The sequence below is a fragment of the Heterodontus francisci genome, chromosome 28 (assembly GCF_036365525.1).
Source record: "Heterodontus francisci isolate sHetFra1 chromosome 28, sHetFra1.hap1, whole genome shotgun sequence".
NCBI lineage: Eukaryota > Metazoa > Chordata > Chondrichthyes > Heterodontiformes > Heterodontidae > Heterodontus > Heterodontus francisci.
The window spans coordinates 7,133,017-7,146,747 of NC_090398.1; the positions used below are offsets into that span (position 1 = coordinate 7,133,017).

At 60.8% G+C, this 13,731-nt stretch overlaps 1 protein-coding gene across 1 annotated transcript in view; it reads right to left on the reverse strand.

Moving 5' to 3' along the window:
* Positions 1–13,731, reverse strand: part of LOC137385203 (matrix metalloproteinase-17-like) — a 103,695-nt gene that overhangs the window by 15,317 nt on the left and 74,647 nt on the right. The window lies entirely within an intron of this gene.

Here is a 13,731-nt window from a genome sequence, read left to right on the forward strand (position 1 = left end):
ATGCCCGGGGGGGGGAGGGGACTGGATTAACAGGATACCCAGGGGGGAGGGGACTGGATTAACAGGATGCCCGGGGGGAGGGGACTGGATTAACAGGATTCCCGGGGGGAGGGGACTGGATTAACAGGATACCCAGGGGGGAGGGGACTGGATTAACAGGATTCTCGGGGGGAGGGGACTGGATTAACAGGATTCTCGGGGGGAGGGGACTGGATTAACAGGATGCCCAGGGGGGAGGGGACTGGATTAACAGGATTCTCGGGGGGAGGGGACTGGATTAACAGGATACCCAGGGGGGAGGGGACTGGATTAACAGGATGCCCAGGGGGGAGGGGACTGGATTAACAGGATACCCAGGGGGGAGGGGACTGGATTAACAGGATGCCCAGGGGGGAGGGGACTGGATTAACAGGATACCCAGGGGGGAGGGGACTGGATTAACAGGATTCTCGGGGGGAGGGGACTGGATTAACAGGATTCTCGGGGGGAGGGGACTGGATTAACAGGATGCCCAGGGGGGAGGGGACTGGATTAACAGGATGCCCAGGGGGGAGGGGACTGGATTAACAGGATACCCAGGGGGGAGGGGACTGGATTAACAGGATGCCCGGGGGGAGGGGACTGGATTAACAGGATACCCAGGGGGGAGGGGACTGGATTAACAGGATACCCAGGGGGGAGGGGACTGGATTAACAGGATTCTCGGGGGGAGGGGACTGGATTAACAGGATTCTCGGGGGGAGGGGACTGGAATAACAGGATTCTCGGGGGGAGGGGACTGGAATAACAGAATGCCCGGGGGGGAGGGGACTGGATTAACAGGATACCCAGGGGGGAGGGGACTGGATTAACAGGATGCCCGGGGGGAGGGGACTGGATTAACAGGATTCCCGGGGGGAGGGGACTGGATTAACAGGATACCCAGGGGGGAGGGGACTGGATTAACAGGATTCTCGGGGGGAGGGGACTGGATTAACAGGATTCTCGGGGGGAGGGGACTGGATTAACAGGATGCCCAGGAGGGAGGGGACTGGATTAACAGGATTCTCGGGGGGAGGGGACTGGATTAACAGGATACCCAGGGGGGAGGGGACTGGATTAACAGGATGCCCAGGGGGGAGGGGACTGGATTAACAGGATACCCAGGGGGGAGGGGACTGGATTAACAGGATGCCCAGGGGGGAGGGGACTGGATTAACAGGATACCCAGGGGGGAGGGGACTGGATTAACAGGATTCTCGGGGGGAGGGGACTGGATTAACAGGATTCTCGGGGGGAGGGGACTGGATTAACAGGATGCCCAGGGGGGAGGGGACTGGATTAACAGGATTCTCGGGGGGAGGGGACTGGATTAACAGGATGCCCAGGGGGGAGGGGACTGGATTAACAGGATACCCAGGGGGGAGGGGACTGGATTAACAGGATGCCCTGAGGGGAGGGGACTGGATTAACAGGATGCCCAGGGGGGAGGGGACTGGATTAACAGGATTCTCGGGGGGAGGGGACTGGATTAACAGGATTCTCGGGGGGAGGGGACTGGATTAACAGGATGCCCAGGGGGGAGGGGACTGGATTAACAGGATTCTCGGGGGGAGGGGACTGGATTAACAGGATTCTCGGGGGGAGGGGACTGGATTAACAGGATACCCAGGGGGGAGGGGACTGGATTAACAGGATTCTCGGGGGGAGGGGACTGGATTAACAGGATGCCCTGAGGGGAGGGGACTGGATTAACAGGATACCCAGGGGGGAGGGGACTGGATTAACAGGATACCCAGGGGGGAGGGGACTGGATTAACAGGATACCCAGGGGGGAGGGGACTGGATTAACAGGATACCCAGGGGGGAGGGGACTGGATTAACAGGATACCCAGGGGGGAGGGGACTGGATTAACAGGATACCCAGGGGGAGGGGACTGGATTAACAGGATACCCAGGGGGGAGGGGACTGGATTAACAGGATGCCCAGGGGGGAGGGGACTGGATTAACAGGATTCTCGGGGGGAGGGGACTGGATTAACAGGATGCCCAGGGGGGAGGGGACTGGATTAACAGGATACCCAGGGGGGAGGGGACTGGATTAACAGGATTCTCGGGGGGAGGGGACTGGATTAACAGGATGCCCTGAGGGGAGGGGACTGGATTAACAGGATACCCAGGGGGGAGGGGACTGGATCAACAGGATACCCAGGGGGGAGGGGACTGGATTAACAGGATACCCAGGGGGGAGGGGACTGGATTAACAGGATGCCCAGGGGGGAGGGGACTGGATTAACAGGATGCCCAGGGGGGAGGGGACTGGATTAACAGGATGCCCAGGGGGAGGGGACTGGATTAACAGGATTCTCGGGGGGAGGGGACTGGATTAACAGGATACCCAGGGGGGAGGGGACTGGATTAACAGGATTCCCGGGGGGAGGGGACTGGATTAACAGGATTCTCGGGGGGAGGGGACTGGATTAACAGGATGCCCTGAGGGGAGGGGACTGGATTAACAGGATACCCAGGGGGGAGGGGACTGGATTAACAGGATACCCAGGGGGGAGGGGACTGGATTAACAGGATACCCAGGGGGGAGGGGACTGGATTAACAGGATGCCCAGGGGGGAGGGGACTGGATTAACAGGATACCCAGGGGGGAGGGGACTGGATTAACAGGATTCCCGGGGGGAGGGGACTGGATTAACAGGATTCTCGGGGGGAGGGGACTGGATTAACAGGATGCCCAGGGGGGAGGGGACTGGATTAACAGGATTCCCGGGGGGAGGGGACTGGATTAACAGGATGCCCAGGGGGGAGGGGACTGGATTAACAGGATGCCCAGGGGGGAGGGGACTGGATTAACAGGATACCCAGGGGGGAGGGGACTGGATTAACAGGATGCCCAGGGGGGAGGGGACTGGATTAACAGGATACCCAGGGGGGAGGGGACTGGATTAACAGGATTCCCGGGGGGAGGGGACTGGATTAACAGGATTCTCGGGGGGAGGGGACTGGATTAACAGGATGCCCTGAGGGGAGGGGACTGGATTAACAGGATACCCAGGGGGGAGGGGACTGGATTAACAGGATGCCCAGGGGGGAGGGGACTGGATTAACAGGATACCCAGGGGGGAGGGGACTGGATTAACAGGATTCCCGGGGGGAGGGGACTGGATTAACAGGATTCTCGGGGGGAGGGGACTGGATTAACAGGATGCCCTGAGGGGAGGGGACTGGATTAACAGGATACCCAGGGGGGAGGGGACTGGATTAACAGGATACCCAGGGGGGAGGGGACTGGATTAACAGGATACCCAGGGGGGAGGGGACTGGATTAACAGGATACCCAGGGGGAGGGGACTGGATTAACAGGATTCTCGGGGGGAGGGGACTGGATTAACAGGATGCCCAGGGGGGAGGGGACTGGATTAACAGGATGCCCTGAGGGGAGGGGACTGGATTAACAGGATACCCAGGGGGGAGGGGACTGGATCAACAGGATACCCAGGGGGGAGGGGACTGGATTAACAGGATACCCAGGGGGGAGGGGACTGGATTAACAGGATGCCCAGGGGGGAGGGGACTGGATTAACAGGATGCCCAGGGGGGAGGGGACTGGATTAACAGGATGCCCAGGGGGAGGGGACTGGATTAACAGGATTCTCGGGGGGAGGGGACTGGATTAACAGGATACCCAGGGGGGAGGGGACTGGATTAACAGGATACCCAGGGGGGAGGTGACAGGATTAACAGGATTCTCGGGGGGAGGGGACTGGATTAACAGGATGCCCAGGGGGGAGGGGACTGGATTAACAGGATTCCCGGGGGGAGGGGACTGGATTAACAGGATACCCAGGGGGGAGGGGACTGGATTAACAGGATGCCCAGGGGGGAGGGGACTGGATTAACAGGATACCCAGGGGGGAGGGGACTGGATTAACAGGATACCCGGGGGGGAGGGGACTGGATTAACAGGATTCTTGGGGGGAGGGGACTGGATTAACAGGATGCCCAGGGGGGAGGGGACTGGATTAACAGGATGCCCGGGGGGAGGGGACTGGGTTAACAGGATGCCCAGGGGGGAGGGGACTGGATTAACAGGATGCCCAGGGGGGAGGGGACTGGATTAACAGGATGCCCGGGGGGAGGGGACTGGATCAACAGGATGCCCAGGGGGGAGGGGACTGGATTAACAGGATTCCCGGGGGAGGGGACTGGATTAACAGGATTCCCGGGGGAGGGGACTGGATTAACAGGATGCCCAGGGGGGAGGGGACTGGATTAACAGGATTCCCGGGGGGAGGGGACTGGATTAACAGGATTCCCGGGGGGAGGGGACTGGATTAACAGGATTCTCGGGGGGAGGGGACTGGATTAACAGGATTCTCGGGGGGAGGGGACTGGATTAACAGGATGCCCAGGGGGGAGGGGACTGGATTAACAGGATTCCCGGGGGGAGGGGACTGGATTAACAGGATTCCCGGGGGGAGGGGACTGGATTAACAGGATGCCCGGGGGGAGGGGACTGGATTAACAGGATGCCCAGGGAGGGGAGGGGACTGGATTAACGGGATTCCCGGGGGAGGGAACTGGTTTAACAGGATTCCCGGGGGGAGGGGACTGGATTAACAGGATGCCCAGGGAGGGGAGGGGACTGGATTAACGGGATTCCCGGGGGAGGGGACTGGATTAACAGGATTCCCGGGGGAGGGAACTGGTTTAACAGGATGCCCAGGGAGGGGAGAGGACTGGATTAACAGGATGCCCAGGGGGGAGGGGACTGGATCAACAGGATTCCCGGGGGGAGGGGACTGGATTAACAGGATGCCCAGGGAGGGGAGGGGACTGGATTAACGGGATTCCCGGGGGAGGGGACTGGATTAACAGGATTCCCGGGGGAGGGAACTGGTTTAACAGGATGCCCAGGGAGGGGAGGGGACTGGATTAACAGGATTCCCGGGGGAGGGGACTGGTTTAACAGGATGCCCAGGGAGGAGGGGACTGGATTAACAGGATGCCCAGGGGGGAGGGGACTGGATTAACAGGATGCCCAGGGGGGAGGGGACTGGATTAACAGGATGCCCAGGGGGGAGGGGACTGGATTAACAGGATTCTCGGGGGGAGGGGACTGGATTAACAGGATGCCCAGGGGGGAGGGGACTGGATTAACAGGATGCCCGGTGGGGAGGGGACTGGATTAACAGGATGCCCAGGGGGGAGGGGACTGGATTAACAGGATGCCCGGTGGGGAGGGGACTGGATTAACAGGATGCCCAGGGGGGAGGGGACTGGATTAACAGGATGCCCAGGGGGGAGGGGACTGGATTAACAGGATGCCCAGGGGGGAGGGGACTGGATTAACAGGATGCCCAGGGGGGAGGGGACTGGATTAACAGGATGCCCTGAGGGGAGGGGACTGGATTAACAGGATACCCAGGGGGGAGGGGACTGGATTAACAGGATTCTCGGGGGGAGGGGACTGGATTAACAGGATTCTCGGGGGGAGGGGACTGGATTAACAGGATGCCCAGGGGGGAGGGGACTGGATTAACAGGATGCCCGGGGGGAGGGGACTGGATTAACAGGATGCCCAGGGGGGAGGGGACTGGATTAACAGGATGCCCTGAGGGGAGGGGACTGGATTAACAGGATACCCAGGGGGGAGGGGACTGGATTACCAGGATACCCAGGGGGGAGGGGACTGGATTAACAGGATGCCCAGGGGGGAGGGGACTGGATTAACAGGATGCCCAGGGGGGAGGGGACTGGATTAACAGGATGCCCAGGGGGGAGGGGACTGGATTAACAGGATGCCCTGAGGGGAGGGGACTGGATTAACAGGATTCCCGGGGGGAGGGGACTGGATTAACAGGATGCCCTGAGGGGAGGGGACTGGATTAACAGGATTCCCGGGGGGAGGGGACTGGATTAACAGGATGCCCTGAGGGGAGGGGACTGGATTAACAGGATTCCCGGGGGGAGGAGACTGGATTAACAGGATGCCCTGAGGGGAGGGGACTGGATTAACAGGATGCCCGGGGGGAGAGGACTGGATTAACAGGATGCCCAGGGGGGAGGGGACTGGATTAACAGGATGCCCAGGGAGGGGACTGGATTAACAGGATGCCCTGAGGGGGAGGGGACTGGATTAACAGGATGCCCAGGGGGGAGGGGACTGGATTAACAGGATGCCCAGGGGGGAGGGGACTGGATTAACAGGATACCCAGGGGGGAGGGGACTGGATTAACAGGATGCCCAGGGGGGAGGGGACTGGATTAACAGGATGCCCGGGGGGAGGGGACTGGATTAACAGGATGCCCAGGGGGGAGGGGACTGGATTAACAGGATGCCCGGGGGGAGGGGACTGGATTAACAGGATGCCCTGAGGGGGAGGGGACTGGATTAACAGGATGCCCAGGGGGGAGGGGACTGGATTAACAGGATGCCCAGGGGGGAGGGGACTGGATTAACAGGATGCCCTGAGGGGGAGGGGACTGGATTAACAGGATGCCCAGGGGGGAGGGGACTGGATTAACAGGATGCCCTGAGGGGGAGGGGACTGGATTAACAGGATTCCCGGGGGGAGGGGACTGGATTAACAGGATGCCCTGAGGGGAGGGGACTGGATTAACAGGATTCCCGGGGGGAGGGGACTGGATTAACAGGATTCCCGGGGGGAGGGGACTGGATTAACAGGATGCCCAGGGAGGGGACTGGATTAACAGGATGCCCTGAGGGGGAGGGGACTGGATTAACAGGATGCCCAGGGGGGAGGGGACTGGATTAACAGGATGCCCAGGGGGGAGGGGACTGGATTAACAGGATGCCCGGGGGGAGGGGACTGGATTAACAGGATGCCCAGGGGGGAGGGGACTGGATTAACAGGATGCCCGGGGGGAGGGGACTGGATTAACAGGATGCCCTGAGGGGGAGGGGACTGGATTAACAGGATGCCCAGGGGGGAGGGGACTGGATTAACAGGATGCCCAGGGGGGAGGGGACTGGATTAACAGGATGCCCAGGGGGGAGGGGACTGGATTAACAGGATTCTCGGGGGGAGGGGACTGGATTAACAGGATGCCCAGGGGGGAGGGGACTGGATTAACAGGATACCCAGGGGGGAGGGGACTGGATTAACAGGATTCTCGGGGGGAGGGGACTGGATTAACAGGATGCCCTGAGGGGAGGGGACTGGATTAACAGGATACCCAGGGGGGAGGGGACTGGATCAACAGGATACCCAGGGGGGAGGGGACTGGATTAACAGGATACCCAGGGGGGAGGGGACTGGATTAACAGGATGCCCAGGGGGGAGGGGACTGGATTAACAGGATGCCCAGGGGGGAGGGGACTGGATTAACAGGATGCCCAGGGGGAGGGGACTGGATTAACAGGATTCTCGGGGGGAGGGGACTGGATTAACAGGATACCCAGGGGGGAGGGGACTGGATTAACAGGATTCCCGGGGGGAGGGGACTGGATTAACAGGATTCTCGGGGGGAGGGGACTGGATTAACAGGATGCCCTGAGGGGAGGGGACTGGATTAACAGGATACCCAGGGGGGAGGGGACTGGATTAACAGGATACCCAGGGGGGAGGGGACTGGATTAACAGGATACCCAGGGGGGAGGGGACTGGATTAACAGGATGCCCAGGGGGGAGGGGACTGGATTAACAGGATACCCAGGGGGGAGGGGACTGGATTAACAGGATTCCCGGGGGGAGGGGACTGGATTAACAGGATTCTCGGGGGGAGGGGACTGGATTAACAGGATGCCCAGGGGGGAGGGGACTGGATTAACAGGATTCCCGGGGGGAGGGGACTGGATTAACAGGATGCCCAGGGGGGAGGGGACTGGATTAACAGGATGCCCAGGGGGGAGGGGACTGGATTAACAGGATACCCAGGGGGGAGGGGACTGGATTAACAGGATGCCCAGGGGGGAGGGGACTGGATTAACAGGATACCCAGGGGGGAGGGGACTGGATTAACAGGATTCCCGGGGGGAGGGGACTGGATTAACAGGATTCTCGGGGGGAGGGGACTGGATTAACAGGATGCCCTGAGGGGAGGGGACTGGATTAACAGGATACCCAGGGGGGAGGGGACTGGATTAACAGGATACCCAGGGGGGAGGGGACTGGATTAACAGGATACCCAGGGGGAGGGGACTGGATTAACAGGATTCTCGGGGGGAGGGGACTGGATTAACAGGATGCCCAGGGGGGAGGGGACTGGATTAACAGGATACCCAGGGGGGAGGGGACTGGATTAACAGGATTCTCGGGGGGAGGGGACTGGATTAACAGGATGCCCTGAGGGGAGGGGACTGGATTAACAGGATACCCAGGGGGGAGGGGACTGGATCAACAGGATACCCAGGGGGGAGGGGACTGGATTAACAGGATACCCAGGGGGGAGGGGACTGGATTAACAGGATGCCCAGGGGGGAGGGGACTGGATTAACAGGATGCCCAGGGGGGAGGGGACTGGATTAACAGGATGCCCAGGGGGAGGGGACTGGATTAACAGGATTCTCGGGGGGAGGGGACTGGATTAACAGGATGCCCAGGGGGGAGGGGACTGGATTAACAGGATTCCCGGGGGGAGGGGACTGGATTAACAGGATGCCCTGAGGGGAGGGGACTGGATTAACAGGATACCCAGGGGGGAGGGGACTGGATTAACAGGATACCCAGGGGGGAGGGGACTGGATTAACAGGATACCCAGGGGGGAGGGGACTGGATTAACAGGATGCCCAGGGGGGAGGGGACTGGATTAACAGGATACCCAGGGGGGAGGGGACTGGATTAACAGGATTCCCGGGGGGAGGGGACTGGATTAACAGGATTCTCGGGGGGAGGGGACTGGATTAACAGGATGCCCAGGGGGGAGGGGACTGGATTAACAGGATTCCCGGGGGGAGGGGACTGGATTAACAGGATGCCCAGGGGGGAGGGGACTGGATTAACAGGATGCCCAGGGGGGAGGGGACTGGATTAACAGGATACCCAGGGGGGAGGGGACTGGATTAACAGGATGCCCAGGGGGGAGGGGACTGGATTAACAGGATACCCAGGGGGGAGGGGACTGGATTAACAGGATTCCCGGGGGGAGGGGACTGGATTAACAGGATTCTCGGGGGGAGGGGACTGGATTAACAGGATGCCCTGAGGGGAGGGGACTGGATTAACAGGATACCCAGGGGGGAGGGGACTGGATTAACAGGATACCCAGGGGGGAGGGGACTGGATTAACAGGATACCCAGGGGGAGGGGACTGGATTAACAGGATTCTCGGGGGGAGGGGACTGGATTAACAGGATGCCCAGGGGGGAGGGGACTGGATTAACAGGATACCCAGGGGGGAGGGGACTGGATTAACAGGATTCTCGGGGGGAGGGGACTGGATTAACAGGATGCCCTGAGGGGAGGGGACTGGATTAACAGGATACCCAGGGGGGAGGGGACTGGATCAACAGGATACCCAGGGGGGAGGGGACTGGATTAACAGGATACCCAGGGGGGAGGGGACTGGATTAACAGGATGCCCAGGGGGGAGGGGACTGGATTAACAGGATGCCCAGGGGGGAGGGGACTGGATTAACAGGATGCCCAGGGGGAGGGGACTGGATTAACAGGATTCTCGGGGGGAGGGGACTGGATTAACAGGATACCCAGGGGGGAGGGGACTGGATTAACAGGATACCCAGGGGGGAGGTGACAGGATTAACAGGATTCTCGGGGGGAGGGGACTGGATTAACAGGATGCCCAGGGGGGAGGGGACTGGATTAACAGGATTCCCGGGGGGAGGGGACTGGATTAACAGGATACCCAGGGGGGAGGGGACTGGATTAACAGGATGCCCAGGGGGGAGGGGACTGGATTAACAGGATGCCCAGGGGGGAGGGGACTGGATTAACAGGATGCCCGGGGGGAGGGGACTGGGTTAACAGGATGCCCAGGGGGGAGGGGACTGGATTAACAGGATGCCCAGGGGGGAGGGGACTGGATTAACAGGATGCCCGGGGGGAGGGGACTGGATCAACAGGATGCCCAGGGGGGAGGGGACTGGATTAACAGGATTCCCGGGGGAGGGGACTGGATTAACAGGATTCCCGGGGGAGGGGACTGGATTAACAGGATGCCCAGGGGGGAGGGGACTGGATTAACAGGATTCCCGGGGGGAGGGGACTGGATTAACAGGATTCCCGGGGGGAGGGGACTGGATTAACAGGATTCTCGGGGGGAGGGGACTGGATTAACTGGATTCTCGGGGGGAGGGGACTGGATTAACAGGATGCCCAGGGGGGAGGGGACTGGATTAACAGGATTCCCGGGGGGAGGGGACTGGATTAACAGGATTCCCGGGGGGAGGGGACTGGATTAACAGGATGCCCGGGGGGAGGGGACTGGATTAACAGGATGCCCAGGGAGGGGAGGGGACTGGATTAACGGGATTCCCGGGGGAGGGAACTGGTTTAACAGGATTCCCGGGGGGAGGGGACTGGATTAACAGGATGCCCAGGGAGGGGAGGGGACTGGATTAACGGGATTCCCGGGGGAGGGGACTGGATTAACAGGATTCCCGGGGGAGGGAACTGGTTTAACAGGATGCCCAGGGAGGGGAGAGGACTGGATTAACAGGATGCCCAGGGGGGAGGGGACTGGATCAACAGGATTCCCGGGGGGAGGGGACTGGATTAACAGGATGCCCAGGGAGGGGAGGGGACTGGATTAACGGGATTCCCGGGGGAGGGGACTGGATTAACAGGATTCCCGGGGGAGGGAACTGGTTTAACAGGATGCCCAGGGAGGGGAGGGGACTGGATTAACAGGATTCCCGGGGGAGGGGACTGGTTTAACAGGATGCCCAGGGAGGAGGGGACTGGATTAACAGGATGCCCAGGGGGGAGGGGACTGGATTAACAGGATGCCCAGGGGGGAGGGGACTGGATTAACAGGATGCCCAGGGGGGAGGGGACTGGATTAACAGGATTCTCGGGGGGAGGGGACTGGATTAACAGGATGCCCAGGGGGGAGGGGACTGGATTAACAGGATGCCCGGTGGGGAGGGGACTGGATTAACAGGATGCCCAGGGGGGAGGGGACTGGATTAACAGGATGCCCGGTGGGGAGGGGACTGGATTAACAGGATGCCCAGGGGGGAGGGGACTGGATTAACAGGATGCCCAGGGGGGAGGGGACTGGATTAACAGGATGCCCAGGGGGGAGGGGACTGGATTAACAGGATGCCCAGGGGGGAGGGGACTGGATTAACAGGATTCTCGGGGGGAGGGGACTGGATTAACAGGATTCTCGGGGGGAGGGGACTGGATTAACAGGATGCCCAGGGGGGAGGGGACTGGATTAACAGGATGCCCGGGGGGAGGGGACTGGATTAACAGGATGCCCAGGGGGGAGGGGACTGGATTAACAGGATGCCCTGAGGGGAGGGGACTGGATTAACAGGATACCCAGGGGGGAGGGGACTGGATTAACAGGATACCCAGGGGGGAGGGGACTGGATTAACAGGATGCCCAGGGGGGAGGGGACTGGATTAACAGGATGCCCAGGGGGGAGGGGACTGGATTAACAGGATGCCCTGAGGGGAGGGGACTGGATTAACAGGATTCCCGGGGGGAGGGGACTGGATTAACAGGATGCCCTGAGGGGAGGGGACTGGATTAACAGGATTCCCGGGGGGAGGGGACTGGATTAACAGGATGCCCTGAGGGGAGGGGACTGGATTAACAGGATTCCCGGGGGGAGGGGACTGGATTAACAGGATGCCCTGAGGGGAGGGGACTGGATTAACAGGATGCCCGGGGGGAGAGGACTGGATTAACAGGATGCCCAGGGGGGAGGGGACTGGATTAACAGGATGCCCAGGGAGGGGACTGGATTAACAGGATGCCCTGAGGGGGAGGGGACTGGATTAACAGGATGCCCAGGGGGGAGGGGACTGGATTAACAGGATGCCCAGGGGGGAGGGGACTGGATTAACAGGATACCCAGGGGGGAGGGGACTGGATTAACAGGATGCCCAGGGGGGAGGGGACTGGATTAACAGGATGCCCGGGGGGAGGGGACTGGATTAACAGGATGCCCAGGGGGGAGGGGACTGGATTAACAGGATGCCCGGGGGGAGGGGACTGGATTAACAGGATGCCCTGAGGGGGAGGGGACTGGATTAACAGGATGCCCAGGGGGGAGGGGACTGGATTAACAGGATGCCCAGGGGGGAGGGGACTGGATTAACAGGATGCCCTGAGGGGGAGGGGACTGGATTAACAGGATGCCCAGGGGGGAGGGGACTGGATTAACAGGATGCCCTGAGGGGGAGGGGACTGGATTAACAGGATTCCCGGGGGGAGGGGACTGGATTAACAGGATGCCCTGAGGGGAGGGGACTGGATTAACAGGATTCCCGGGGGGAGGGGACTGGATTAACAGGATTCCCGGGGGGAGGGGACTGGATTAACAGGATGCCCAGGGAGGGGACTGGATTAACAGGATGCCCTGAGGGGGAGGGGACTGGATTAACAGGATGCCCAGGGGGGAGGGGACTGGATTAACAGGATGCCCAGGGGGGAGGGGACTGGATTAACAGGATGCCCGGGGGGAGGGGACTGGATTAACAGGATGCCCAGGGGGGAGGGGACTGGATTAACAGGATGCCCGGGGGGAGGGGACTGGATTAACAGGATGCCCTGAGGGGGAGGGGACTGGATTAACAGGATGCCCAGGGGGGAGGGGACTGGATTAACAGGATGCCCAGGGGGGAGGGGACTGGATTAACAGGATGCCCAGGGGGGAGGGGACTGGATTAACAGGATGCCCTGAGGGGGAGGGGACTGGATTAACAGGATGCCCAGGGGGGAGGGGACTGGATTAACAGGATGCCCAGGGGGGAGGGGACTGGATTAACAGGATGCCCTGAGGGGGAGGGGACTGGATTAACAGGATTCCCGGGGGGAGGGGACTGGATTAACAGGATTCCCGGGGGGAGGGGACTGGATTAACAGGATGCCCTGAGGGGAGGGGACTGGATTAACAGGATTCCCGGGGGGAGGGGACTGGATTAACAGGATTCCCGGGGGGAGGGGACTGGATTAACAGGATACCCGGGGGGAGGGGACTGGATTAACAGGATTCCCGGGGGGATGGGACTGGATTAACAGGATTCCCGGGGGGAGGGGACTGGATTAACAGGATGCCCGGGGGGAGGGGACTGGATTAACAGGATTCCCGGGGGGAGGGGACTGGATTAACAGGATACCCGGGGGGAGGGGACTGGATTAACAGGATTCCCGGGGGGATGGGACTGGATTAACAGGATACCCAGGGGGGAGGGGACTGGATTAACAGGATTCCCGGGGGGAGGGGACTGGATTAACAGGATTCCCGGGGGGATGGGACTGGATTAACAGGATACCCGGGGGGAGGGGACTGGATTAACAGGATTCCCGGGGGGAGGGGACTGGATTAACAGGATTCCCGGGGGGATGGGACTGGATTAACAGGATACCCAGGGGGGAGGGGACTGGATTAACAGGATTCCCGGGGGGATGGGACTGGATTAACAGGATACCCAGGGGGGGAGGGGACTGGATTAACAGGATTCCCGGGGGGAGGGGACTGGATTAACAGGATACCCGGGGGGAGGGGACTGGATTAACAGGATTCCCGGGGGGATGGGACTGGATTAACAGGATACCCAGGGGGGAGGGGACTGGATTAA